The following is a 22,315-nucleotide window of genomic DNA, read 5'->3' on the forward strand; positions in this document are numbered from 1 at the left end:
CGCTTGCAGGCAGCGGCATTTACCACCATCACCTCGACATGCAGCTGCGAGATGCACAGGAATAACACTGCACTCCTCGATGCGGCGACATACGAAATCCACTGCCGAGCTGCGCGTTGGCAACTAACAAAATGCCGACAGTGCCAGGATCAGAAGCTGGAATCTTCCGATCCGTTGTCAGACGCGTTATCCCTTGCGCCATAGGGCCACGGACTGTGTCTCGTTCTACGAGACAAGTGCACCTCTCTAAGAAACGTGTTCTTCAGGGCTCTGCAAGCTCCCAAGGAAGGCACTTCTCGTCCAGCGGCGTGGTCGCGGTGCGCTTGCAGAGCTTGGACCTTGCCACATATCTGCGCCCGCTGTTCGACAGGTAGCAGGAGGCAAGGCGCGCGTTTTTCTGCGTTTTTTCGTTGACTAGAGGCAGTTGATGTGCATGTAAGCGTAGCATATGAAACACGAATAGCACGAAGCATTCGTAGTTAGGTGCCAAAGTCGCAGTGTGGCCGCAGGTGGCGATCGTATGTATTTGTGGCCACCACTGGTTTGCAGCAAAGTGAATATGGCTAATTGAAAGCGTTTGGCTGTAGCCCCAGTGGCGCAATTGGTTAGCGCACGGTACTTATAAGGCAGTAGCCGTGAGCAATGCCGGGGTTGTGAGTTCGAGCCTCACCTGGGGCATACTTTTATGTCGTAACAGCTGACAGCATCTGGAGGCTAGATTTCAGATGTATCAGCTACGCCAACAAGTTTAATGTGCATTATATGCGGTAGGTGCGTCTTCCTCGGTAGTATAGTGGTTAGTATCCCCGCCTGTCACGCGGGAGACCGGGGTTCGATTCCCCGCCGGGGAGGCGCGACTTTTATCTCACAAATCTGCTCGAGTGTTGCGCGTGTGGGGTGGAAGAGCATTAACTTTGCCATTAACTTGCTGCAAAATGCTACATCGTAGGAAGTAGTTCTCGCATTCCTCACACTTTCTAATTATGGGGTTCGCTGTTAATGCCGACTCTCCACGCGTAGTAATCGATCTCGACACAATCAGCAAAAGATATAATTTTAGCAGAGCGTGGTTTCGATCCACGGACCTCTGGGTTATGGGCCCAGCACGCTTCCACTGCGCCACTCTGCTGTGTGGGGGTGTTCTAGCTCTTCGTCACATCACGTGGGACACTTGGACAGTGTTGTCTGCGTGGCTTTCACACGCGTACATTTAATTGCGCAACATCTCCTACAGCTCTCAGCTTGACTTGTCTCGACTTTGCTCGACTGACGCTACGCTGACGCTTGCAGGCAGCGGCATTTACCACCATCACCTCGACATGCAGCTGCGAGATGCACAGGAATAACACTGCACTCCTCGATGCGGCGACATACGAAATCCACTGCCGAGCTGCGCGTTGGCAACTAACAAAATGCCGACAGTGCCAGGATCAGAAGCTGGAATCTTCCGATCCGTTGTCAGACGCGTTATCCCTTGCGCCATAGGGCCACGGACTGTGTCTCGTTCTACGAGACAAGTGCACCTCTCTAAGAAACGTGTTCTTCAGGGCTCTGCAAGCTCCCAAGGAAGGCACTTCTCGTCCAGCGGCGTGGTCGCGGTGCGCTTGCAGAGCTTGGACCTTGCCACATATCTGCGCCCGCTGTTCGACAGGTAGCAGGAGGCAAGGCGCGCGTTTTTCTGCGTTTTTTCGTTGACTAGAGGCAGTTGATGTGCATGTAAGCGTAGCATATGAAACACGAATAGCACGAAGCATTCGTAGTTAGGTGCCAAAGTCGCAGTGTGGCCGCAGGTGGCGATCGTATGTATTTGTGGCCACCACTGGTTTGCAGCAAAGTGAATATGGCTAATTGAGAGCGTTTGGCTGTAGCCCCAGTGGCGCAATTGGTTAGCGCACGGTACTTATAAGGCAGTAGCCGTGAGCAATGCCGGGGTTGTAATTCGAGCCTCACCTGGGGCATACTTTTATGTCGTAACAGCTGACAGCATCTGGAGGCTAGATTTCAGATGTATCAGCTACGCCAACAAGTTTAATGTGCATTATATGCGGTAGGTGCGTCTTCCTCGGTAGTATAGTGGTTAGTATCCCCGCCTGTCACGCGGGAGACCGGGGTTCGATTCCCCGCCGGGGAGGCGCGACTTTTATCTCACAAATCTGCTCGAGTGTTGCGCGTGTGGGGTGGAAGAGCATTAACTTTGCCATTAACTTGCTGCAAAATGCTACATCGTAGGAAGTAGTTCTCGCATTCCTCACACTTTCTAATTATGGGGTTCGCTGTTAATGCCGACTCTCCACGCGTAGTAATCGATCTCGACACAATCAGCAAAAGATATAATTTTAGCAGAGCGTGGTTTCGATCCACGGACCTCTGGGTTATGGGCCCAGCACGCTTCCACTGCGCCACTCTGCTGTGTGGGGGTGTTCTAGCTCTTCGTCACATCACGTGGGACACTTGGACAGTGTTGTCTGCGTGGCTTTCACACGCGTACATTTAATTGCGCAACATCTCCTACAGCTCTCAGCTTGACTTGTCTCGACTTTGCTCGACTGACGCTACGCTGACGCTTGCAGGCAGCGGCATTTACCACCATCACCTCGACATGCAGCTGCGAGATGCACAGGAATAACACTGCACTCCTCGATGCGGCGACATACGAAATCCACTGCCGAGCTGCGCGTTGGCAACTAACAAAATGCCGACAGTGCCAGGATCAGAAGCTGGAATCTTCCGATCCGTTGTCAGACGCGTTATCCCTTGCGCCATAGGGCCACGGACTGTGTCTCGTTCTACGAGACAAGTGCACCTCTCTAAGAAACGTGTTCTTCAGGGCTCTGCAAGCTCCCAAGGAAGGCACTTCTCGTCCAGCGGCGTGGTCGCGGTGCGCTTGCAGAGCTTGGACCTTGCCACATATCTGCGCCCGCTGTTCGACAGGTAGCAGGAGGCAAGGCGCGCGTTTTTCTGCGTTTTTTCGTTGACTAGAGGCAGTTGATGTGCATGTAAGCGTAGCATATGAAACACGAATAGCACGAAGCATTCGTAGTTAGGTGCCAAAGTCGCAGTGTGGCCGCAGGTGGCGATCGTATGTATTTGTGGCCACCACTGGTTTGCAGCAAAGTGAATATGGCTAATTGAGAGCGTTTGGCTGTAGCCCCAGTGGCGCAATTGGTTAGCGCACGGTACTTATAAGGCAGTAGCCGTGAGCAATGCCGGGGTTGTAATTCGAGCCTCACCTGGGGCATACTTTTATGTCGTAACAGCTGACAGCATCTGGAGGCTAGATTTCAGATGTATCAGCTACGCCAACAAGTTTAATGTGCATTATATGCGGTAGGTGCGTCTTCCTCGGTAGTATAGTGGTTAGTATCCCCGCCTGTCACGCGGGAGACCGGGGTTCGATTCCCCGCCGGGGAGGCGCGACTTTTATCTCACAAATCTGCTCGAGTGTTGCGCGTGTGGGGTGGAAGAGCATTAACTTTGCCATTAACTTGCTGCAAAATGCTACATCGTAGGAAGTAGTTCTCGCATTCCTCACACTTTCTAATTATGGGGTTCGCTGTTAATGCCGACTCTCCACGCGTAGTAATCGATCTCGACACAATCAGCAAAAGATATAATTTTAGCAGAGCGTGGTTTCGATCCACGGACCTCTGGGTTATGGGCCCAGCACGCTTCCACTGCGCCACTCTGCTGTGTGGGGGTGTTCTAGCTCTTCGTCACATCACGTGGGACACTTGGACAGTGTTGTCTGCGTGGCTTTCACACGCGTACATTTAATTGCGCAACATCTCCTACAGCTCTCAGCTTGACTTGTCTCGACTTTGCTCGACTGACGCTACGCTGACGCTTGCAGGCAGCGGCATTTACCACCATCACCTCGACATGCAGCTGCGAGATGCACAGGAATAACACTGCACTCCTCGATGCGGCGACATACGAAATCCACTGCCGAGCTGCGCGTTGGCAACTAACAAAATGCCGACAGTGCCAGGATCAGAAGCTGGAATCTTCCGATCCGTTGTCAGACGCGTTATCCCTTGCGCCATAGGGCCACGGACTGTGTCTCGTTCTACGAGACAAGTGCACCTCTCTAAGAAACGTGTTCTTCAGGGCTCTGCAAGCTCCCAAGGAAGGCACTTCTCGTCCAGCGGCGTGGTCGCGGTGCGCTTGCAGAGCTTGGACCTTGCCACATATCTGCGCCCGCTGTTCGACAGGTAGCAGGAGGCAAGGCGCGCGTTTTTCTGCGTTTTTTCGTTGACTAGAGGCAGTTGATGTGCATGTAAGCGTAGCATATGAAACACGAATAGCACGAAGCATTCGTAGTTAGGTGCCAAAGTCGCAGTGTGGCCGCAGGTGGCGATCGTATGTATTTGTGGCCACCACTGGTTTGCAGCAAAGTGAATATGGCTAATTGAGAGCGTTTGGCTGTAGCCCCAGTGGCGCAATTGGTTAGCGCACGGTACTTATAAGGCAGTAGCCGTGAGCAATGCCGGGGTTGTGAGTTCGAGCCTCACCTGGGGCATACTTTTATGTCGTAACAGCTGACAGCATCTGGAGGCTAGATTTCAGATGTATCAGCTACGCCAACAAGTTTAATGTGCATTATATGCGGTAGGTGCGTCTTCCTCGGTAGTATAGTGGTTAGTATCCCCGCCTGTCACGCGGGAGACCGGGGTTCGATTCCCCGCCGGGGAGGCGCGACTTTTATCTCACAAATCTGCTCGAGTGTTGCGCGTGTGGGGTGGAAGAGCATTAACTTTGCCATTAACTTGCTGCAAAATGCTACATCGTAGGAAGTAGTTCTCGCATTCCTCACACTTTCTAATTATGGGGTTCGCTGTTAATGCCGACTCTCCACGCGTAGTAATCGATCTCGACACAATCAGCAAAAGATATAATTTTAGCAGAGCGTGGTTTCGATCCACGGACCTCTGGGTTATGGGCCCAGCACGCTTCCACTGCGCCACTCTGCTGTGTGGGGGTGTTCTAGCTCTTCGTCACATCACGTGGGACACTTGGACAGTGTTGTCTGCGTGGCTTTCACACGCGTACATTTAATTGCGCAACATCTCCTACAGCTCTCAGCTTGACTTGTCTCGACTTTGCTCGACTGACGCTACGCTGACGCTTGCAGGCAGCGGCATTTACCACCATCACCTCGACATGCAGCTGCGAGATGCACAGGAATAACACTGCACTCCTCGATGCGGCGACATACGAAATCCACTGCCGAGCTGCGCGTTGGCAACTAACAAAATGCCGACAGTGCCAGGATCAGAAGCTGGAATCTTCCGATCCGTTGTCAGACGCGTTATCCCTTGCGCCATAGGGCCACGGACTGTGTCTCGTTCTACGAGACAAGTGCACCTCTCTAAGAAACGTGTTCTTCAGGGCTCTGCAAGCTCCCAAGGAAGGCACTTCTCGTCCAGCGGCGTGGTCGCGGTGCGCTTGCAGAGCTTGGACCTTGCCACATATCTGCGCCCGCTGTTCGACAGGTAGCAGGAGGCAAGGCGCGCGTTTTTCTGCGTTTTTTCGTTGACTAGAGGCAGTTGATGTGCATGTAAGCGTAGCATATGAAACACGAATAGCACGAAGCATTCGTAGTTAGGTGCCAAAGTCGCAGTGTGGCCGCAGGTGGCGATCGTATGTATTTGTGGCCACCACTGGTTTGCAGCAAAGTGAATATGGCTAATTGAGAGCGTTTGGCTGTAGCCCCAGTGGCGCAATTGGTTAGCGCACGGTACTTATAAGGCAGTAGCCGTGAGCAATGCCGGGGTTGTAATTCGAGCCTCACCTGGGGCATACTTTTATGTCGTAACAGCTGACAGCATCTGGAGGCTAGATTTCAGATGTATCAGCTACGCCAACAAGTTTAATGTGCATTATATGCGGTAGGTGCGTCTTCCTCGGTAGTATAGTGGTTAGTATCCCCGCCTGTCACGCGGGAGACCGGGGTTCGATTCCCCGCCGGGGAGGCGCGACTTTTATCTCACAAATCTGCTCGAGTGTTGCGCGTGTGGGGTGGAAGAGCATTAACTTTGCCATTAACTTGCTGCAAAATGCTACATCGTAGGAAGTAGTTCTCGCATTCCTCACACTTTCTAATTATGGGGTTCGCTGTTAATGCCGACTCTCCACGCGTAGTAATCGATCTCGACACAATCAGCAAAAGATATAATTTTAGCAGAGCGTGGTTTCGATCCACGGACCTCTGGGTTATGGGCCCAGCACGCTTCCACTGCGCCACTCTGCTGTGTGGGGGTGTTCTAGCTCTTCGTCACATCACGTGGGACACTTGGACAGTGTTGTCTGCGTGGCTTTCACACGCGTACATTTAATTGCGCAACATCTCCTACAGCTCTCAGCTTGACTTGTCTCGACTTTGCTCGACTGACGCTACGCTGACGCTTGCAGGCAGCGGCATTTACCACCATCACCTCGACATGCAGCTGCGAGATGCACAGGAATAACACTGCACTCCTCGATGCGGCGACATACGAAATCCACTGCCGAGCTGCGCGTTGGCAACTAACAAAATGCCGACAGTGCCAGGATCAGAAGCTGGAATCTTCCGATCCGTTGTCAGACGCGTTATCCCTTGCGCCATAGGGCCACGGACTGTGTCTCGTTCTACGAGACAAGTGCACCTCTCTAAGAAACGTGTTCTTCAGGGCTCTGCAAGCTCCCAAGGAAGGCACTTCTCGTCCAGCGGCGTGGTCGCGGTGCGCTTGCAGAGCTTGGACCTTGCCACATATCTGCGCCCGCTGTTCGACAGGTAGCAGGAGGCAAGGCGCGCGTTTTTCTGCGTTTTTTCGTTGACTAGAGGCAGTTGATGTGCATGTAAGCGTAGCATATGAAACACGAATAGCACGAAGCATTCGTAGTTAGGTGCCAAAGTCGCAGTGTGGCCGCAGGTGGCGATCGTATGTATTTGTGGCCACCACTGGTTTGCAGCAAAGTGAATATGGCTAATTGAGAGCGTTTGGCTGTAGCCCCAGTGGCGCAATTGGTTAGCGCACGGTACTTATAAGGCAGTAGCCGTGAGCAATGCCGGGGTTGTGAGTTCGAGCCTCACCTGGGGCATACTTTTATGTCGTAACAGCTGACAGCATCTGGAGGCTAGATTTCAGATGTATCAGCTACGCCAACAAGTTTAATGTGCATTATATGCGGTAGGTGCGTCTTCCTCGGTAGTATAGTGGTTAGTATCCCCGCCTGTCACGCGGGAGACCGGGGTTCGATTCCCCGCCGGGGAGGCGCGACTTTTATCTCACAAATCTGCTCGAGTGTTGCGCGTGTGGGGTGGAAGAGCATTAACTTTGCCATTAACTTGCTGCAAAATGCTACATCGTAGGAAGTAGTTCTCGCATTCCTCACACTTTCTAATTATGGGGTTCGCTGTTAATGCCGACTCTCCACGCGTAGTAATCGATCTCGACACAATCAGCAAAAGATATAATTTTAGCAGAGCGTGGTTTCGATCCACGGACCTCTGGGTTATGGGCCCAGCACGCTTCCACTGCGCCACTCTGCTGTGTGGGGGTGTTCTAGCTCTTCGTCACATCACGTGGGACACTTGGACAGTGTTGTCTGCGTGGCTTTCACACGCGTACATTTAATTGCGCAACATCTCCTACAGCTCTCAGCTTGACTTGTCTCGACTTTGCTCGACTGACGCTACGCTGACGCTTGCAGGCAGCGGCATTTACCACCATCACCTCGACATGCAGCTGCGAGATGCACAGGAATAACACTGCACTCCTCGATGCGGCGACATACGAAATCCACTGCCGAGCTGCGCGTTGGCAACTAACAAAATGCCGACAGTGCCAGGATCAGAAGCTGGAATCTTCCGATCCGTTGTCAGACGCGTTATCCCTTGCGCCATAGGGCCACGGACTGTGTCTCGTTCTACGAGACAAGTGCACCTCTCTAAGAAACGTGTTCTTCAGGGCTCTGCAAGCTCCCAAGGAAGGCACTTCTCGTCCAGCGGCGTGGTCGCGGTGCGCTTGCAGAGCTTGGACCTTGCCACATATCTGCGCCCGCTGTTCGACAGGTAGCAGGAGGCAAGGCGCGCGTTTTTCTGCGTTTTTTCGTTGACTAGAGGCAGTTGATGTGCATGTAAGCGTAGCATATGAAACACGAATAGCACGAAGCATTCGTAGTTAGGTGCCAAAGTCGCAGTGTGGCCGCAGGTGGCGATCGTATGTATTTGTGGCCACCACTGGTTTGCAGCAAAGTGAATATGGCTAATTGAAAGCGTTTGGCTGTAGCCCCAGTGGCGCAATTGGTTAGCGCACGGTACTTATAAGGCAGTAGCCGTGAGCAATGCCGGGGTTGTGAGTTCGAGCCTCACCTGGGGCATACTTTTATGTCGTAACAGCTGACAGCATCTGGAGGCTAGATTTCAGATGTATCAGCTACGCCAACAAGTTTAATGTGCATTATATGCGGTAGGTGCGTCTTCCTCGGTAGTATAGTGGTTAGTATCCCCGCCTGTCACGCGGGAGACCGGGGTTCGATTCCCCGCCGGGGAGGCGCGATTTTTATCTCACAAATCTGCTCGAGTGTTGCGCGTGTGGGGTGGAAGAGCATTAACTTTGCCATTAACTTGCTGCAAAATGCTACATCGTAGGAAGTAGTTCTCGCATTCCTCACACTTTCTAATTATGGGGTTCGCTGTTAATGCCGACTCTCCACGCGTAGTAATCGATCTCGACACAATCAGCAAAAGATATAATTTTAGCAGAGCGTGGTTTCGATCCACGGACCTCTGGGTTATGGGCCCAGCACGCTTCCACTGCGCCACTCTGCTGTGTGGGGGTGTTCTAGCTCTTCGTCACATCACGTGGGACACTTGGACAGTGTTGTCTGCGTGGCTTTCACACGCGTACATTTAATTGCGCAACATCTCCTACAGCTCTCAGCTTGACTTGTCTCGACTTTGCTCGACTGACGCTACGCTGACGCTTGCAGGCAGCGGCATTTACCACCATCACCTCGACATGCAGCTGCGAGATGCACAGGAATAACACTGCACTCCTCGATGCGGCGACATACGAAATCCACTGCCGAGCTGCGCGTTGGCAACTAACAAAATGCCGACAGTGCCAGGATCAGAAGCTGGAATCTTCCGATCCGTTGTCAGACGCGTTATCCCTTGCGCCATAGGGCCACGGACTGTGTCTCGTTCTACGAGACAAGTGCACCTCTCTAAGAAACGTGTTCTTCAGGGCTCTGCAAGCTCCCAAGGAAGGCACTTCTCGTCCAGCGGCGTGGTCGCGGTGCGCTTGCAGAGCTTGGACCTTGCCACATATCTGCGCCCGCTGTTCGACAGGTAGCAGGAGGCAAGGCGCGCGTTTTTCTGCGTTTTTTCGTTGACTAGAGGCAGTTGATGTGCATGTAAGCGTAGCATATGAAACACGAATAGCACGAAGCATTCGTAGTTAGGTGCCAAAGTCGCAGTGTGGCCGCAGGTGGCGATCGTATGTATTTGTGGCCACCACTGGTTTGCAGCAAAGTGAATATGGCTAATTGAAAGCGTTTGGCTGTAGCCCCAGTGGCGCAATTGGTTAGCGCACGGTACTTATAAGGCAGTAGCCGTGAGCAATGCCGGGGTTGTGAGTTCGAGCCTCACCTGGGGCATACTTTTATGTCGTAACAGCTGACAGCATCTGGAGGCTAGATTTCAGATGTATCAGCTACGCCAACAAGTTTAATGTGCATTATATGCGGTAGGTGCGTCTTCCTCGGTAGTATAGTGGTTAGTATCCCCGCCTGTCACGCGGGAGACCGGGGTTCGATTCCCCGCCGGGGAGGCGCGATTTTTATCTCACAAATCTGCTCGAGTGTTGCGCGTGTGGGGTGGAAGAGCATTAACTTTGCCATTAACTTGCTGCAAAATGCTACATCGTAGGAAGTAGTTCTCGCATTCCTCACACTTTCTAATTATGGGGTTCGCTGTTAATGCCGACTCTCCACGCGTAGTAATCGATCTCGACACAATCAGCAAAAGATATAATTTTAGCAGAGCGTGGTTTCGATCCACGGACCTCTGGGTTATGGGCCCAGCACGCTTCCACTGCGCCACTCTGCTGTGTGGGGGTGTTCTAGCTCTTCGTCACATCACGTGGGACACTTGGACAGTGTTGTCTGCGTGGCTTTCACACGCGTACATTTAATTGCGCAACATCTCCTACAGCTCTCAGCTTGACTTGTCTCGACTTTGCTCGACTGACGCTACGCTGACGCTTGCAGGCAGCGGCATTTACCACCATCACCTCGACATGCAGCTGCGAGATGCACAGGAATAACACTGCACTCCTCGATGCGGCGACATACGAAATCCACTGCCGAGCTGCGCGTTGGCAACTAACAAAATGCCGACAGTGCCAGGATCAGAAGCTGGAATCTTCCGATCCGTTGTCAGACGCGTTATCCCTTGCGCCATAGGGCCACGGACTGTGTCTCGTTCTACGAGACAAGTGCACCTCTCTAAGAAACGTGTTCTTCAGGGCTCTGCAAGCTCCCAAGGAAGGCACTTCTCGTCCAGCGGCGTGGTCGCGGTGCGCTTGCAGAGCTTGGACCTTGCCACATATCTGCGCCCGCTGTTCGACAGGTAGCAGGAGGCAAGGCGCGCGTTTTTCTGCGTTTTTTCGTTGACTAGAGGCAGTTGATGTGCATGTAAGCGTAGCATATGAAACACGAATAGCACGAAGCATTCGTAGTTAGGTGCCAAAGTCGCAGTGTGGCCGCAGGTGGCGATCGTATGTATTTGTGGCCACCACTGGTTTGCAGCAAAGTGAATATGGCTAATTGAAAGCGTTTGGCTGTAGCCCCAGTGGCGCAATTGGTTAGCGCACGGTACTTATAAGGCAGTAGCCGTGAGCAATGCCGGGGTTGTGAGTTCGAGCCTCACCTGGGGCATACTTTTATGTCGTAACAGCTGACAGCATCTGGAGGCTAGATTTCAGATGTATCAGCTACGCCAACAAGTTTAATGTGCATTATATGCGGTAGGTGCGTCTTCCTCGGTAGTATAGTGGTTAGTATCCCCGCCTGTCACGCGGGAGACCGGGGTTCGATTCCCCGCCGGGGAGGCGCGATTTTTATCTCACAAATCTGCTCGAGTGTTGCGCGTGTGGGGTGGAAGAGCATTAACTTTGCCATTAACTTGCTGCAAAATGCTACATCGTAGGAAGTAGTTCTCGCATTCCTCACACTTTCTAATTATGGGGTTCGCTGTTAATGCCGACTCTCCACGCGTAGTAATCGATCTCGACACAATCAGCAAAAGATATAATTTTAGCAGAGCGTGGTTTCGATCCACGGACCTCTGGGTTATGGGCCCAGCACGCTTCCACTGCGCCACTCTGCTGTGTGGGGGTGTTCTAGCTCTTCGTCACATCACGTGGGACACTTGGACAGTGTTGTCTGCGTGGCTTTCACACGCGTACATTTAATTGCGCAACATCTCCTACAGCTCTCAGCTTGACTTGTCTCGACTTTGCTCGACTGACGCTACGCTGACGCTTGCAGGCAGCGGCATTTACCACCATCACCTCGACATGCAGCTGCGAGATGCACAGGAATAACACTGCACTCCTCGATGCGGCGACATACGAAAATCCACTGCCGAGCTGCGCGTTGGCAACTAACAAAATGCCGGACAGTGCCAGGATCAGAAGCTGGAATCTTCCGATCCGTTGTCAGACGCGTTATCCCTTGCGCCATAGGGCCACGGACTGTGTCTCGTTCTACGAGACAAGTGCACCTCTCTAAGAAACGTGTTCTTCAGGGCTCTGCAAGCTCCCAAGGAAGGCACTTCTCGTCCAGCGGCGTGGTCGCGGTGCGCTTGCAGAGCTTGGACCTTGCCACATATCTGCGCCCGCTGTTCGACAGGTAGCAGGAGGCAAGGCGCGCGTTTTTCTGCGTTAACACGCGATCTAGTGTGTTGATGTGCATGTAAGCGTAGCATATGAAACACGAATAGCACGAAGCATTCGTAGTTAGGTGCCAAAGTCGCAGTGTGGCCGCAGGTGGCGATCGTATGTATTTGTGGCCACCACTGGTTTGCAGCAAAGTGAATATGGCTAATTGAAAGCGTTTGGCTGTAGCCCCAGTGGCGCAATTGGTTAGCGCACGGTACTTATAAGGCAGTAGCCGTGAGCAATGCCGGGGTTGTGAGTTCGAGCCTCACCTGGGGCATACTTTTATGTCGTAACAGCTGACAGCATCTGGAGGCTAGATTTCAGATGTATCAGCTACGCCAACAAGTTTAATGTGCATTATATGCGGTAGGTGCGTCTTCCTCGGTAGTATAGTGGTTAGTATCCCCGCCTGTCACGCGGGAGACCGGGGTTCGATTCCCCGCCGGGGAGGCGCGATTTTTATCTCACAAATCTGCTCGAGTGTTGCGCGTGTGGGGTGGAAGAGCATTAACTTTGCCATTAACTTGCTGCAAAATGCTACATCGTAGGAAGTAGTTCTCGCATTCCTCACACTTTCTAATTATGGGGTTCGCTGTTAATGCCGACTCTCCACGCGTAGTAATCGATCTCGACACAATCAGCAAAAGATATAATTTTAGCAGAGCGTGGTTTCGATCCACGGACCTCTGGGTTATGGGCCCAGCACGCTTCCACTGCGCCACTCTGCTGTGTGGGGATGTTCTAGCTCTTCGTCACATCACGTGGGACACTTGGACAGTGTTGTCTGCGTGGCTTTCACACGCGTACATTTAATTGCGCAACATCTCCTACAGCTCTCAGCTTGACTTGTCTCGACTTTGCTCGACTGACGCTACGCTGACGCTTGCAGGCAGCGGCATTTACCACCATCACCTCGACATGCAGCTGCGAGATGCACAGGAATAACACTGCACTCCTCGATGCGGCGACATACGAAATCCACTGCCGAGCTGCGCGTTGGCAACTAACAAAATGCCGACAGTGCCAGGATCAGAAGCTGGAATCTTCCGATCCGTTGTCAGACGCGTTATCCCTTGCGCCATAGGGCCACGGACTGTGTCTCGTTCTACGAGACAAGTGCACCTCTCTAAGAAACGTGTTCTTCAGGGCTCTGCAAGCTCCCAAGGAAGGCACTTCTCGTCCAGCGGCGTGGTCGCGGTGCGCTTGCAGAGCTTGGACCTTGCCACATATCTGCGCCCGCTGTTCGACAGGTAGCAGGAGGCAAGGCGCGCGTTTTTCTGCGTTTTTTCGTTGACTAGAGGCAGTTGATGTGCATGTAAGCGTAGCATATGAAACACGAATAGCACGAAGCATTCGTAGTTAGGTGCCAAAGTCGCAGTGTGGCCGCAGGTGGCGATCGTATGTATTTGTGGCCACCACTGGTTTGCAGCAAAGTGAATATGGCTAATTGAGAGCGTTTGGCTGTAGCCCCAGTGGCGCAATTGGTTAGCGCACGGTACTTATAAGGCAGTAGCCGTGAGCAATGCCGGGGTTGTAATTCGAGCCTCACCTGGGGCATACTTTTATGTCGTAACAGCTGACAGCATCTGGAGGCTAGATTTCAGATGTATCAGCTACGCCAACAAGTTTAATGTGCATTATATGCGGTAGGTGCGTCTTCCTCGGTAGTATAGTGGTTAGTATCCCCGCCTGTCACGCGGGAGACCGGGGTTCGATTCCCCGCCGGGGAGGCGCGACTTTTATCTCACAAATCTGCTCGAGTGTTGCGCGTGTGGGGTGGAAGAGCATTAACTTTGCCATTAACTTGCTGCAAAATGCTACATCGTAGGAAGTAGTTCTCGCATTCCTCACACTTTCTAATTATGGGGTTCGCTGTTAATGCCGACTCTCCACGCGTAGTAATCGATCTCGACACAATCAGCAAAAGATATAATTTTAGCAGAGCGTGGTTTCGATCCACGGACCTCTGGGTTATGGGCCCAGCACGCTTCCACTGCGCCACTCTGCTGTGTGGGGGTGTTCTAGCTCTTCGTCACATCACGTGGGACACTTGGACAGTGTTGTCTGCGTGGCTTTCACACGCGTACATTTAATTGCGCAACATCTCCTACAGCTCTCAGCTTGACTTGTCTCGACTTTGCTCGACTGACGCTACGCTGACGCTTGCAGGCAGCGGCATTTACCACCATCACCTCGACATGCAGCTGCGAGATGCACAGGAATAACACTGCACTCCTCGATGCGGCGACATACGAAATCCACTGCCGAGCTGCGCGTTGGCAACTAACAAAATGCCGACAGTGCCAGGATCAGAAGCTGGAATCTTCCGATCCGTTGTCAGACGCGTTATCCCTTGCGCCATAGGGCCACGGACTGTGTCTCGTTCTACGAGACAAGTGCACCTCTCTAAGAAACGTGTTCTTCAGGGCTCTGCAAGCTCCCAAGGAAGGCACTTCTCGTCCAGCGGCGTGGTCGCGGTGCGCTTGCAGAGCTTGGACCTTGCCACATATCTGCGCCCGCTGTTCGACAGGTAGCAGGAGGCAAGGCGCGCGTTTTTCTGCGTTTTTTCGTTGACTAGAGGCAGTTGATGTGCATGTAAGCGTAGCATATGAAACACGAATAGCACAAAGCATTCGTAGTTAGGTGCCAAAGTCGCAGTGTGGCCGCAGGTGGCGATCGTATGTATTTGTGGCCACCACTGGTTTGCAGCAAAGTGAATATGGCTAATTGAGAGCGTTTGGCTGTAGCCCCAGTGGCGCAATTGGTTAGCGCACGGTACTTATAAGGCAGTAGCCGTGAGCAATGCCGGGGTTGTGAGTTCGAGCCTCACCTGGGGCATACTTTTATGTCGTAACAGCTGACAGCATCTGGAGGCTAGATTTCAGATGTATCAGCTACGCCAACAAGTTTAATGTGCATTATATGCGGTAGGTGCGTCTTCCTCGGTAGTATAGTGGTTAGTATCCCCGCCTGTCACGCGGGAGACCGGGGTTCGATTCCCCGCCGGGGAGGCGCGATTTTTATCTCACAAATCTGCTCGAGTGTTGCGCGTGTGGGGTGGAAGAGCATTAACTTTGCCATTAACTTGCTGCAAAATGCTACATCGTAGGAAGTAGTTCTCGCATTCCTCACACTTTCTAATTATGGGGTTCGCTGTTAATGCCGACTCTCCACGCGTAGTAATCGATCTCGACACAATCAGCAAAAGATATAATTTTAGCAGAGCGTGGTTTCGATCCACGGACCTCTGGGTTATGGGCCCAGCACGCTTCCACTGCGCCACTCTGCTGTGTGGGGGTGTTCTAGCTCTTCGTCACATCACGTGGGACACTTGGACAGTGTTGTCTGCGTGGCTTTCACACGCGTACATTTAATTGCGCAACATCTCCTACAGCTCTCAGCTTGACTTGTCTCGACTTTGCTCGACTGACGCTACGCTGACGCTTGCAGGCAGCGGCATTTACCACCATCACCTCGACATGCAGCTGCGAGATGCACAGGAATAACACTGCACTCCTCGATGCGGCGACATACGAAATCCACTGCCGAGCTGCGCGTTGGCAACTAACAAAATGCCGACAGTGCCAGGATCAGAAGCTGGAATCTTCCGATCCGTTGTCAGACGCGTTATCCCTTGCGCCATAGGGCCACGGACTGTGTCTCGTTCTACGAGACAAGTGCACCTCTCTAAGAAACGTGTTCTTCAGGGCTCTGCAAGCTCCCAAGGAAGGCACTTCTCGTCCAGCGGCGTGGTCGCGGTGCGCTTGCAGAGCTTGGACCTTGCCACATATCTGCGCCCGCTGTTCGACAGGTAGCAGGAGGCAAGGCGCGCGTTTTTCTGCGTTTTTTCGTTGACTAGAGGCAGTTGATGTGCATGTAAGCGTAGCATATGAAACACGAATAGCACGAAGCATTCGTAGTTAGGTGCCAAAGTCGCAGTGTGGCCGCAGGTGGCGATCGTATGTATTTGTGGCCACCACTGGTTTGCAGCAAAGTGAATATGGCTAATTGAAAGCGTTTGGCTGTAGCCCCAGTGGCGCAATTGGTTAGCGCACGGTACTTATAAGGCAGTAGCCGTGAGCAATGCCGGGGTTGTGAGTTCGAGCCTCACCTGGGGCATACTTTTATGTCGTAACAGCTGACAGCATCTGGAGGCTAGATTTCAGATGTATCAGCTACGCCAACAAGTTTAATGTGCATTATATGCGGTAGGTGCGTCTTCCTCGGTAGTATAGTGGTTAGTATCCCCGCCTGTCACGCGGGAGACCGGGGTTCGATTCCCCGCCGGGGAGGCGCGATTTTTATCTCACAAATCTGCTCGAGTGTTGCGCGTGTGGGGTGGAAGAGCATTAACTTTGCCATTAACTTGCTGCAAAATGCTACATCGTAGGAAGTAGTTCTCGCATTCCTCACACTTTCTAATTATGGGGTTCGCTGTTAATGCCGACTCTCCACGCGTAGTAATCGATCTCGACACAATCAGCAAAAGATATAATTTTAGCAGAGCGTGGTTTCGATCCACGGACCTCTGGGTTATGGGCCCAGCACGCTTCCACTGCGCCACTCTGCTGTGTGGGGGTGTTCTAGCTCTTCGTCACATCACGTGGGACACTTGGACAGTGTTGTCTGCGTGGCTTTCACACGCGTACATTTAATTGCGCAACATCTCCTACAGCTCTCAGCTTGACTTGTCTCGACTTTGCTCGACTGACGCTACGCTGACGCTTGCAGGCAGCGGCATTTACCACCATCACCTCGACATGCAGCTGCGAGATGCACAGGAATAACACTGCACTCCTCGATGCGGCGACATACGAAATCCACTGCCGAGCTGCGCGTTGGCAACTAACAAAATGCCGACAGTGCCAGGATCAGAAGCTGGAATCTTCCGATCCGTTGTCAGACGCGTTATCCCTTGCGCCATAGGGCCACAGACTGTGTCTCGTTCTACGAGACAAGTGCACCTCTCTAAGAAACGTGTTCTTCAGGGCTCTGCAAGCTCCCAAGGAAGGCACTTCTCGTCCAGCGGCGTGGTCGCGGTGCGCTTGCAGAGCTTGGACCTTGCCACATATCTGCGCCCGCTGTTCGACAGGTAGCAGGAGGCAAGGCGCGCGTTTTTCTGCGTTTTTTCGTTGACTAGAGGCAGTTGATGTGCATGTAAGCGTAGCATATGAAACACGAATAGCACGAAGCATTCGTAGTTAGGTGCCAAAGTCGCAGTGTGGCCGCAGGTGGCGATCGTATGTATTTGTGGCCACCACTGGTTTGCAGCAAAGTGAATATGGCTAATTGAGAGCGTTTGGCTGTAGCCCCAGTGGCGCAATTGGTTAGCGCACGGTACTTATAAGGCAGTAGCCGTGAGCAATGCCGGGGTTGTAATTCGAGCCTCACCTGGGGCATACTTTTATGTCGTAACAGCTGACAGCATCTGGAGGCTAGATTTCAGATGTATCAGCTACGCCAACAAGTTTAATGTGCATTATATGCGGTAGGTGCGTCTTCCTCGGTAGTATAGTGGTTAGTATCCCCGCCTGTCACGCGGGAGACCGGGGTTCGATTCCCCGCCGGGGAGGCGCGACTTTTTTCTCACAAATCTGCTCGAGTGTTGCGCGTTTGGGGTGGAAGAGCATTAACTTTGCCATTAACTTGCTGCAAAATGCTACATCGTAGGAAGTAGTTCTCGCATTCCTCACACTTTCTAATTATGGGGTTCGCTGTTAATGCCGACTCTCCACGCGTAGTAATCGATCTCGACACAATCAGCAAAAGATATAATTTTAGCAGAGCGTGGTTTCGATCCACGGACCTCTGGGTTATGGGCCCAGCACGCTTCCACTGCGCCACTCTGCTGTGTGGGGGTGTTCTAGCTCTTCGTCACATCACGTGGGACACTTGGACAGTGTTGTCTGCGTGGCTTTCACACGCGTACATTTAATTGCGCAACATCTCCTACAGCTCTCAGCTTGACTTGTCTCGACTTTGCTCGACTGACGCTACGCTGACGCTTGCAGGCAGCGGCATTTACCACCATCACCTCGACATGCAGCTGCGAGATGCACAGGAATAACACTGCACTCCTCGATGCGGCGACATACGAAATCCACTGCCGAGCTGCGCGTTGGCAACTAACAAAATGCCGACAGTGCCAGGATCAGAAGCTGGAATCTTCCGATCCGTTGTCAGACGCGTTATCCCTTGCGCCATAGGGCCACAGACTGTGTCTCGTTCTACGAGACAAGTGCACCTCTCTAAGAAACGTGTTCTTCAGGGCTCTGCAAGCTCCCAAGGAAGGCACTTCTCGTCCAGCGGCGTGGTCGCGGTGCGCTTGCAGAGCTTGGACCTTGCCACATATCTGCGCCCGCTGTTCGACAGGTAGCAGGAGGCAAGGCGCGCGTTTTTCTGCGTTTTTTCGTTGACTAGAGGCAGTTGATGTGCATGTAAGCGTAGCATATGAAACACGAATAGCACGAAGCATTCGTAGTTAGGTGCCAAAGTCGCAGTGTGGCCGCAGGTGGCGATCGTATGTATTTGTGGCCACCACTGGTTTGCAGCAAAGTGAATATGGCTAATTGAGAGCGTTTGGCTGTAGCCCCAGTGGCGCAATTGGTTAGCGCACGGTACTTATAAGGCAGTAGCCGTGAGCAATGCCGGGGTTGTGAGTTCGAGCCTCACCTGGGGCATACTTTTATGTCGTAACAGCTGACAGCATCTGGAGGCTAGATTTCAGATGTATCAGCTACGCCAACAAGTTTAATGTGCATTATATGCGGTAGGTGCGTCTTCCTCGGTAGTATAGTGGTTAGTATCCCCGCCTGTCACGCGGGAGACCGGGGTTCGATTCCCCGCCGGGGAGGCGCGACTTTTATCTCACAAATCTGCTCGAGTGTTGCGCGTGTGGGGTGGAAGAGCATTAACTTTGCCATTAACTTGCTGCAAAATGCTACATCGTAGGAAGTAGTTCTCGCATTCCTCACACTTTCTAATTATGGGGTTCGCTGTTAATGCCGACTCTCCACGCGTAGTAATCGATCTCGACACAATCAGCAAAAGATATAATTTTAGCAGAGCGTGGTTTCGATCCACGGACCTCTGGGTTATGGGCCCAGCACGCTTCCACTGCGCCACTCTGCTGTGTGGGGGTGTTCTAGCTCTTCGTCACATCACGTGGGACACTTGGACAGTGTTGTCTGCGTGGCTTTCACACGCGTACATTTAATTGCGCAACATCTCCTACAGCTCTCAGCTTGACTTGTCTCGACTTTGCTCGACTGACGCTACGCTGACGCTTGCAGGCAGCGGCATTTACCACCATCACCTCGACATGCAGCTGCGAGATGCACAGGAATAACACTGCACTCCTCGATGCGGCGACATACGAAATCCACTGCCGAGCTGCGCGTTGGCAACTAACAAAATGCCGACAGTGCCAGGATCAGAAGCTGGAATCTTCCGATCCGTTGTCAGACGCGTTATCCCTTGCGCCATAGGGCCACAGACTGTGTCTCGTTCTACGAGACAAGTGCACCTCTCTAAGAAACGTGTTCTTCAGGGCTCTGCAAGCTCCCAAGGAAGGCACTTCTCGTCCAGCGGCGTGGTCGCGGTGCGCTTGCAGAGCTTGGACCTTGCCACATATCTGCGCCCGCTGTTCGACAGGTAGCAGGAGGCAAGGCGCGCGTTTTTCTGCGTTTTTTCGTTGACTAGAGGCAGTTGATGTGCATGTAAGCGTAGCATATGAAACACGAATAGCACGAAGCATTCGTAGTTAGGTGCCAAAGTCGCAGTGTGGCCGCAGGTGGCGATCGTATGTATTTGTGGCCACCACTGGTTTGCAGCAAAGTGAATATGGCTAATTGAGAGCGTTTGGCTGTAGCCCCAGTGGCGCAATTGGTTAGCGCACGGTACTTATAAGGCAGTAGCCGTGAGCAATGCCGGGGTTGTAATTCGAGCCTCACCTGGGGCATACTTTTATGTCGTAACAGCTGACAGCATCTGGAGGCTAGATTTCAGATGTATCAGCTACGCCAACAAGTTTAATGTGCATTATATGCGGTAGGTGCGTCTTCCTCGGTAGTATAGTGGTTAGTATCCCCGCCTGTCACGCGGGAGACTGGGGTTTGATTCCCCGCCGGGGAGGCGCGACTTTTTTCTCACAAATCTGCTCGAGTGTTGCGCGTTTGGGGTGGAAGAGCATTAACTTTGCCATTAACTTGCTGCAAAATGCTACATCGTAGGAAGTAGTTCTCGCATTCCTCACACTTTCTAATTATGGGGTTCGCTGTTAATGCCGACTCTCCACGCGTAGTAATCGATCTCGACACAATCAGCAAAAGATATAATTTTAGCAGAGCGTGGTTTCGATCCACGGACCTCTGGGTTATGGGCCCAGCACGCTTCCACTGCGCCACTCTGCTGTGTGGGGGTGTTCTAGCTCTTCGTCACATCACGTGGGACACTTGGACAGTGTTGTCTGCGTGGCTTTCACACGCGTACATTTAATTGCGCAACATCTCCTACAGCTCTCAGCTTGACTTGTCTCGACTTTGCTCGACTGACGCTACGCTGACGCTTGCAGGCAGCGGCATTTACCACCATCACCTCGACATGCAGCTGCGAGATGCACAGGAATAACACTGCACTCCTCGATGCGGCGACATACGAAATCCACTGCCGAGCTGCGCGTTGGCAACTAACAAAATGCCGACAGTGCCAGGATCAGAAGCTGGAATCTTCCGATCCGTTGTCAGACGCGTTATCCCTTGCGCCATAGGGCCACAGACTGTGTCTCGTTCTACGAGACAAGTGCACCTCTCTAAGAAACGTGTTCTTCAGGGCTCTGCAAGCTCCCAAGGAAGGCACTTCTCGTCCAGCGGCGTGGTCGCGGTGCGCTTGCAGAGCTTGGACCTTGCCACATATCTGCGCCCGCTGTTCGACAGGTAGCAGGAGGCAAGGCGCGCGTTTTTCTGCGTTTTTTCGTTGACTAGAGGCAGTTGATGTGCATGTAAGCGTAGCATATGAAACACGAATAGCACGAAGCATTCGTAGTTAGGTGCCAAAGTCGCAGTGTGGCCGCAGGTGGCGATCGTATGTATTTGTGGCCACCACTGGTTTGCAGCAAAGTGAATATGGCTAATTGAGAGCGTTTGGCTGTAGCCCCAGTGGCGCAATTGGTTAGCGCACGGTACTTATAAGGCAGTAGCCGTGAGCAATGCCGGGGTTGTAATTCGAGCCTCACCTGGGGCATACTTTTATGTCGTAACAGCTGACAGCATCTGGAGGCTAGATTTCAGATGTATCAGCTACGCCAACAAGTTTAATGTGCATTATATGCGGTAGGTGCGTCTTCCTCGGTAGTATAGTGGTTAGTATCCCCGCCTGTCACGCGGGAGACCGGGGTTCGATTCCCCGCCGGGGAGGCGCGACTTTTATCTCACAAATCTGCTCGAGTGTTGCGCGTGTGGGGTGGAAGAGCATTAACTTTGCCATTAACTTGCTGCAAAATGCTACATCGTAGGAAGTAGTTCTCGCATTCCTCACACTTTCTAATTATGGGGTTCGCTGTTAATGCCGACTCTCCACGCGTAGTAATCGATCTCGACACAATCAGCAAAAGATATAATTTTAGCAGAGCGTGGTTTCGATCCACGGACCTCTGGGTTATGGGCCCAGCACGCTTCCACTGCGCCACTCTGCTGTGTGGGGGTGTTCTAGCTCTTCGTCACATCACGTGGGACACTTGGACAGTGTTGTCTGCGTGGCTTTCACACGCGTACATTTAATTGCGCAACATCTCCTACAGCTCTCAGCTTGACTTGTCTCGACTTTGCTCGACTGACGCTACGCTGACGCTTGCAGGCAGCGGCATTTACCACCATCACCTCGACATGCAGCTGCGAGATGCACAGGAATAACACTGCACTCCTCGATGCGGCGACATACGAAATCCACTGCCGAGCTGCGCGTTGGCAACTAACAAAATGCCGACAGTGCCAGGATCAGAAGCTGGAATCTTCCGATCCGTTGTCAGACGCGTTATCCCTTGCGCCATAGGGCCACGGACTGTGTCTCGTTCTACGAGACAAGTGCACCTCTCTAAGAAACGTGTTCTTCAGGGCTCTGCAAGCTCCCAAGGAAGGCACTTCTCGTCCAGCGGCGTGGTCGCGGTGCGCTTGCAGAGCTTGGACCTTGCCACATATCTGCGCCCGCTGTTCGACAGGTAGCAGGAGGCAAGGCGCGCGTTTTTCTGCGTTTTTTCGTTGACTAGAGGCAGTTGATGTGCATGTAAGCGTAGCATATGAAACACGAATAGCACGAAGCATTCGTAGTTAGGTGCCAAAGTCGCAGTGTGGCCGCAGGTGGCGATCGTATGTATTTGTGGCCACCACTGGTTT

General features: G+C 52.6%; 44 non-coding genes across 44 annotated transcripts; 27 read left to right on the forward strand and 17 right to left on the reverse strand.

Moving 5' to 3' along the window:
* The first annotated feature begins 586 nt into the window (after positions 1–586).
* Trnai-uau (transfer RNA isoleucine (anticodon UAU)) lies at positions 587–678 on the forward strand. Its single transcript is given in 2 exon segments — positions 587–624; positions 643–678. It is a non-coding gene; the product is annotated as a tRNA-Ile (tRNA).
* A 101-nt stretch (positions 679–779) lies between these two features.
* On the forward strand, positions 780–851 carry Trnad-guc (transfer RNA aspartic acid (anticodon GUC)). The gene has a single exon. It is a non-coding gene; the product is annotated as a tRNA-Asp (tRNA).
* Positions 852–1,057: 206 nt separating this feature from the next.
* On the reverse strand, positions 1,058–1,129 carry Trnam-cau (transfer RNA methionine (anticodon CAU)). The gene has a single exon. It is a non-coding gene; the product is annotated as a tRNA-Met (tRNA).
* A 930-nt stretch (positions 1,130–2,059) lies between these two features.
* Positions 2,060–2,131, forward strand: Trnad-guc (transfer RNA aspartic acid (anticodon GUC)). Its single transcript has one exon. It is a non-coding gene; the product is annotated as a tRNA-Asp (tRNA).
* Positions 2,132–2,337: 206 nt separating this feature from the next.
* Positions 2,338–2,409, reverse strand: Trnam-cau (transfer RNA methionine (anticodon CAU)). The gene has a single exon. It is a non-coding gene; the product is annotated as a tRNA-Met (tRNA).
* Positions 2,410–3,339: 930 nt separating this feature from the next.
* On the forward strand, positions 3,340–3,411 carry Trnad-guc (transfer RNA aspartic acid (anticodon GUC)). Its single transcript has one exon. It is a non-coding gene; the product is annotated as a tRNA-Asp (tRNA).
* Positions 3,412–3,617: 206 nt separating this feature from the next.
* Positions 3,618–3,689, reverse strand: Trnam-cau (transfer RNA methionine (anticodon CAU)). Its single transcript has one exon. It is a non-coding gene; the product is annotated as a tRNA-Met (tRNA).
* Positions 3,690–4,427: 738 nt separating this feature from the next.
* Trnai-uau (transfer RNA isoleucine (anticodon UAU)) lies at positions 4,428–4,519 on the forward strand. Its single transcript is given in 2 exon segments — positions 4,428–4,465; positions 4,484–4,519. It is a non-coding gene; the product is annotated as a tRNA-Ile (tRNA).
* Positions 4,520–4,620: 101 nt separating this feature from the next.
* Positions 4,621–4,692, forward strand: Trnad-guc (transfer RNA aspartic acid (anticodon GUC)). The gene has a single exon. It is a non-coding gene; the product is annotated as a tRNA-Asp (tRNA).
* A 206-nt stretch (positions 4,693–4,898) lies between these two features.
* On the reverse strand, positions 4,899–4,970 carry Trnam-cau (transfer RNA methionine (anticodon CAU)). Its single transcript has one exon. It is a non-coding gene; the product is annotated as a tRNA-Met (tRNA).
* A 930-nt stretch (positions 4,971–5,900) lies between these two features.
* On the forward strand, positions 5,901–5,972 carry Trnad-guc (transfer RNA aspartic acid (anticodon GUC)). Its single transcript has one exon. It is a non-coding gene; the product is annotated as a tRNA-Asp (tRNA).
* Positions 5,973–6,178: 206 nt separating this feature from the next.
* On the reverse strand, positions 6,179–6,250 carry Trnam-cau (transfer RNA methionine (anticodon CAU)). Its single transcript has one exon. It is a non-coding gene; the product is annotated as a tRNA-Met (tRNA).
* A 738-nt stretch (positions 6,251–6,988) lies between these two features.
* Trnai-uau (transfer RNA isoleucine (anticodon UAU)) lies at positions 6,989–7,080 on the forward strand. Its single transcript is given in 2 exon segments — positions 6,989–7,026; positions 7,045–7,080. It is a non-coding gene; the product is annotated as a tRNA-Ile (tRNA).
* Positions 7,081–7,181: 101 nt separating this feature from the next.
* Positions 7,182–7,253, forward strand: Trnad-guc (transfer RNA aspartic acid (anticodon GUC)). Its single transcript has one exon. It is a non-coding gene; the product is annotated as a tRNA-Asp (tRNA).
* A 206-nt stretch (positions 7,254–7,459) lies between these two features.
* On the reverse strand, positions 7,460–7,531 carry Trnam-cau (transfer RNA methionine (anticodon CAU)). The gene has a single exon. It is a non-coding gene; the product is annotated as a tRNA-Met (tRNA).
* Positions 7,532–8,269: 738 nt separating this feature from the next.
* Trnai-uau (transfer RNA isoleucine (anticodon UAU)) lies at positions 8,270–8,361 on the forward strand. The gene is given in 2 exon segments: positions 8,270–8,307; positions 8,326–8,361. It is a non-coding gene; the product is annotated as a tRNA-Ile (tRNA).
* Positions 8,362–8,462: 101 nt separating this feature from the next.
* Trnad-guc (transfer RNA aspartic acid (anticodon GUC)) lies at positions 8,463–8,534 on the forward strand. Its single transcript has one exon. It is a non-coding gene; the product is annotated as a tRNA-Asp (tRNA).
* Positions 8,535–8,740: 206 nt separating this feature from the next.
* Positions 8,741–8,812, reverse strand: Trnam-cau (transfer RNA methionine (anticodon CAU)). The gene has a single exon. It is a non-coding gene; the product is annotated as a tRNA-Met (tRNA).
* Positions 8,813–9,550: 738 nt separating this feature from the next.
* On the forward strand, positions 9,551–9,642 carry Trnai-uau (transfer RNA isoleucine (anticodon UAU)). The gene is given in 2 exon segments: positions 9,551–9,588; positions 9,607–9,642. It is a non-coding gene; the product is annotated as a tRNA-Ile (tRNA).
* A 101-nt stretch (positions 9,643–9,743) lies between these two features.
* Positions 9,744–9,815, forward strand: Trnad-guc (transfer RNA aspartic acid (anticodon GUC)). The gene has a single exon. It is a non-coding gene; the product is annotated as a tRNA-Asp (tRNA).
* Positions 9,816–10,021: 206 nt separating this feature from the next.
* On the reverse strand, positions 10,022–10,093 carry Trnam-cau (transfer RNA methionine (anticodon CAU)). Its single transcript has one exon. It is a non-coding gene; the product is annotated as a tRNA-Met (tRNA).
* Positions 10,094–10,831: 738 nt separating this feature from the next.
* On the forward strand, positions 10,832–10,923 carry Trnai-uau (transfer RNA isoleucine (anticodon UAU)). Its single transcript is given in 2 exon segments — positions 10,832–10,869; positions 10,888–10,923. It is a non-coding gene; the product is annotated as a tRNA-Ile (tRNA).
* A 101-nt stretch (positions 10,924–11,024) lies between these two features.
* Trnad-guc (transfer RNA aspartic acid (anticodon GUC)) lies at positions 11,025–11,096 on the forward strand. Its single transcript has one exon. It is a non-coding gene; the product is annotated as a tRNA-Asp (tRNA).
* Positions 11,097–11,302: 206 nt separating this feature from the next.
* Trnam-cau (transfer RNA methionine (anticodon CAU)) lies at positions 11,303–11,374 on the reverse strand. The gene has a single exon. It is a non-coding gene; the product is annotated as a tRNA-Met (tRNA).
* A 738-nt stretch (positions 11,375–12,112) lies between these two features.
* Trnai-uau (transfer RNA isoleucine (anticodon UAU)) lies at positions 12,113–12,204 on the forward strand. Its single transcript is given in 2 exon segments — positions 12,113–12,150; positions 12,169–12,204. It is a non-coding gene; the product is annotated as a tRNA-Ile (tRNA).
* Positions 12,205–12,305: 101 nt separating this feature from the next.
* Trnad-guc (transfer RNA aspartic acid (anticodon GUC)) lies at positions 12,306–12,377 on the forward strand. The gene has a single exon. It is a non-coding gene; the product is annotated as a tRNA-Asp (tRNA).
* A 206-nt stretch (positions 12,378–12,583) lies between these two features.
* Positions 12,584–12,655, reverse strand: Trnam-cau (transfer RNA methionine (anticodon CAU)). The gene has a single exon. It is a non-coding gene; the product is annotated as a tRNA-Met (tRNA).
* Positions 12,656–13,585: 930 nt separating this feature from the next.
* On the forward strand, positions 13,586–13,657 carry Trnad-guc (transfer RNA aspartic acid (anticodon GUC)). The gene has a single exon. It is a non-coding gene; the product is annotated as a tRNA-Asp (tRNA).
* Positions 13,658–13,863: 206 nt separating this feature from the next.
* On the reverse strand, positions 13,864–13,935 carry Trnam-cau (transfer RNA methionine (anticodon CAU)). The gene has a single exon. It is a non-coding gene; the product is annotated as a tRNA-Met (tRNA).
* A 738-nt stretch (positions 13,936–14,673) lies between these two features.
* On the forward strand, positions 14,674–14,765 carry Trnai-uau (transfer RNA isoleucine (anticodon UAU)). Its single transcript is given in 2 exon segments — positions 14,674–14,711; positions 14,730–14,765. It is a non-coding gene; the product is annotated as a tRNA-Ile (tRNA).
* A 101-nt stretch (positions 14,766–14,866) lies between these two features.
* Trnad-guc (transfer RNA aspartic acid (anticodon GUC)) lies at positions 14,867–14,938 on the forward strand. The gene has a single exon. It is a non-coding gene; the product is annotated as a tRNA-Asp (tRNA).
* A 206-nt stretch (positions 14,939–15,144) lies between these two features.
* Trnam-cau (transfer RNA methionine (anticodon CAU)) lies at positions 15,145–15,216 on the reverse strand. The gene has a single exon. It is a non-coding gene; the product is annotated as a tRNA-Met (tRNA).
* A 738-nt stretch (positions 15,217–15,954) lies between these two features.
* On the forward strand, positions 15,955–16,046 carry Trnai-uau (transfer RNA isoleucine (anticodon UAU)). Its single transcript is given in 2 exon segments — positions 15,955–15,992; positions 16,011–16,046. It is a non-coding gene; the product is annotated as a tRNA-Ile (tRNA).
* A 101-nt stretch (positions 16,047–16,147) lies between these two features.
* On the forward strand, positions 16,148–16,219 carry Trnad-guc (transfer RNA aspartic acid (anticodon GUC)). The gene has a single exon. It is a non-coding gene; the product is annotated as a tRNA-Asp (tRNA).
* A 206-nt stretch (positions 16,220–16,425) lies between these two features.
* Positions 16,426–16,497, reverse strand: Trnam-cau (transfer RNA methionine (anticodon CAU)). Its single transcript has one exon. It is a non-coding gene; the product is annotated as a tRNA-Met (tRNA).
* Positions 16,498–17,427: 930 nt separating this feature from the next.
* Positions 17,428–17,499, forward strand: Trnad-guc (transfer RNA aspartic acid (anticodon GUC)). The gene has a single exon. It is a non-coding gene; the product is annotated as a tRNA-Asp (tRNA).
* A 206-nt stretch (positions 17,500–17,705) lies between these two features.
* Positions 17,706–17,777, reverse strand: Trnam-cau (transfer RNA methionine (anticodon CAU)). Its single transcript has one exon. It is a non-coding gene; the product is annotated as a tRNA-Met (tRNA).
* A 738-nt stretch (positions 17,778–18,515) lies between these two features.
* Positions 18,516–18,607, forward strand: Trnai-uau (transfer RNA isoleucine (anticodon UAU)). The gene is given in 2 exon segments: positions 18,516–18,553; positions 18,572–18,607. It is a non-coding gene; the product is annotated as a tRNA-Ile (tRNA).
* Positions 18,608–18,708: 101 nt separating this feature from the next.
* On the forward strand, positions 18,709–18,780 carry Trnad-guc (transfer RNA aspartic acid (anticodon GUC)). The gene has a single exon. It is a non-coding gene; the product is annotated as a tRNA-Asp (tRNA).
* A 206-nt stretch (positions 18,781–18,986) lies between these two features.
* Positions 18,987–19,058, reverse strand: Trnam-cau (transfer RNA methionine (anticodon CAU)). The gene has a single exon. It is a non-coding gene; the product is annotated as a tRNA-Met (tRNA).
* Positions 19,059–19,988: 930 nt separating this feature from the next.
* On the forward strand, positions 19,989–20,060 carry Trnad-guc (transfer RNA aspartic acid (anticodon GUC)). Its single transcript has one exon. It is a non-coding gene; the product is annotated as a tRNA-Asp (tRNA).
* Positions 20,061–20,266: 206 nt separating this feature from the next.
* On the reverse strand, positions 20,267–20,338 carry Trnam-cau (transfer RNA methionine (anticodon CAU)). The gene has a single exon. It is a non-coding gene; the product is annotated as a tRNA-Met (tRNA).
* Positions 20,339–21,268: 930 nt separating this feature from the next.
* On the forward strand, positions 21,269–21,340 carry Trnad-guc (transfer RNA aspartic acid (anticodon GUC)). The gene has a single exon. It is a non-coding gene; the product is annotated as a tRNA-Asp (tRNA).
* A 206-nt stretch (positions 21,341–21,546) lies between these two features.
* Trnam-cau (transfer RNA methionine (anticodon CAU)) lies at positions 21,547–21,618 on the reverse strand. Its single transcript has one exon. It is a non-coding gene; the product is annotated as a tRNA-Met (tRNA).
* Between the last annotated feature and the right edge of the window lie 697 nt (positions 21,619–22,315).

The sequence above is a fragment of the Schistocerca gregaria genome, chromosome 8 (assembly GCF_023897955.1).
Source record: "Schistocerca gregaria isolate iqSchGreg1 chromosome 8, iqSchGreg1.2, whole genome shotgun sequence".
Lineage (NCBI taxonomy): Eukaryota > Metazoa > Arthropoda > Insecta > Orthoptera > Acrididae > Schistocerca > Schistocerca gregaria.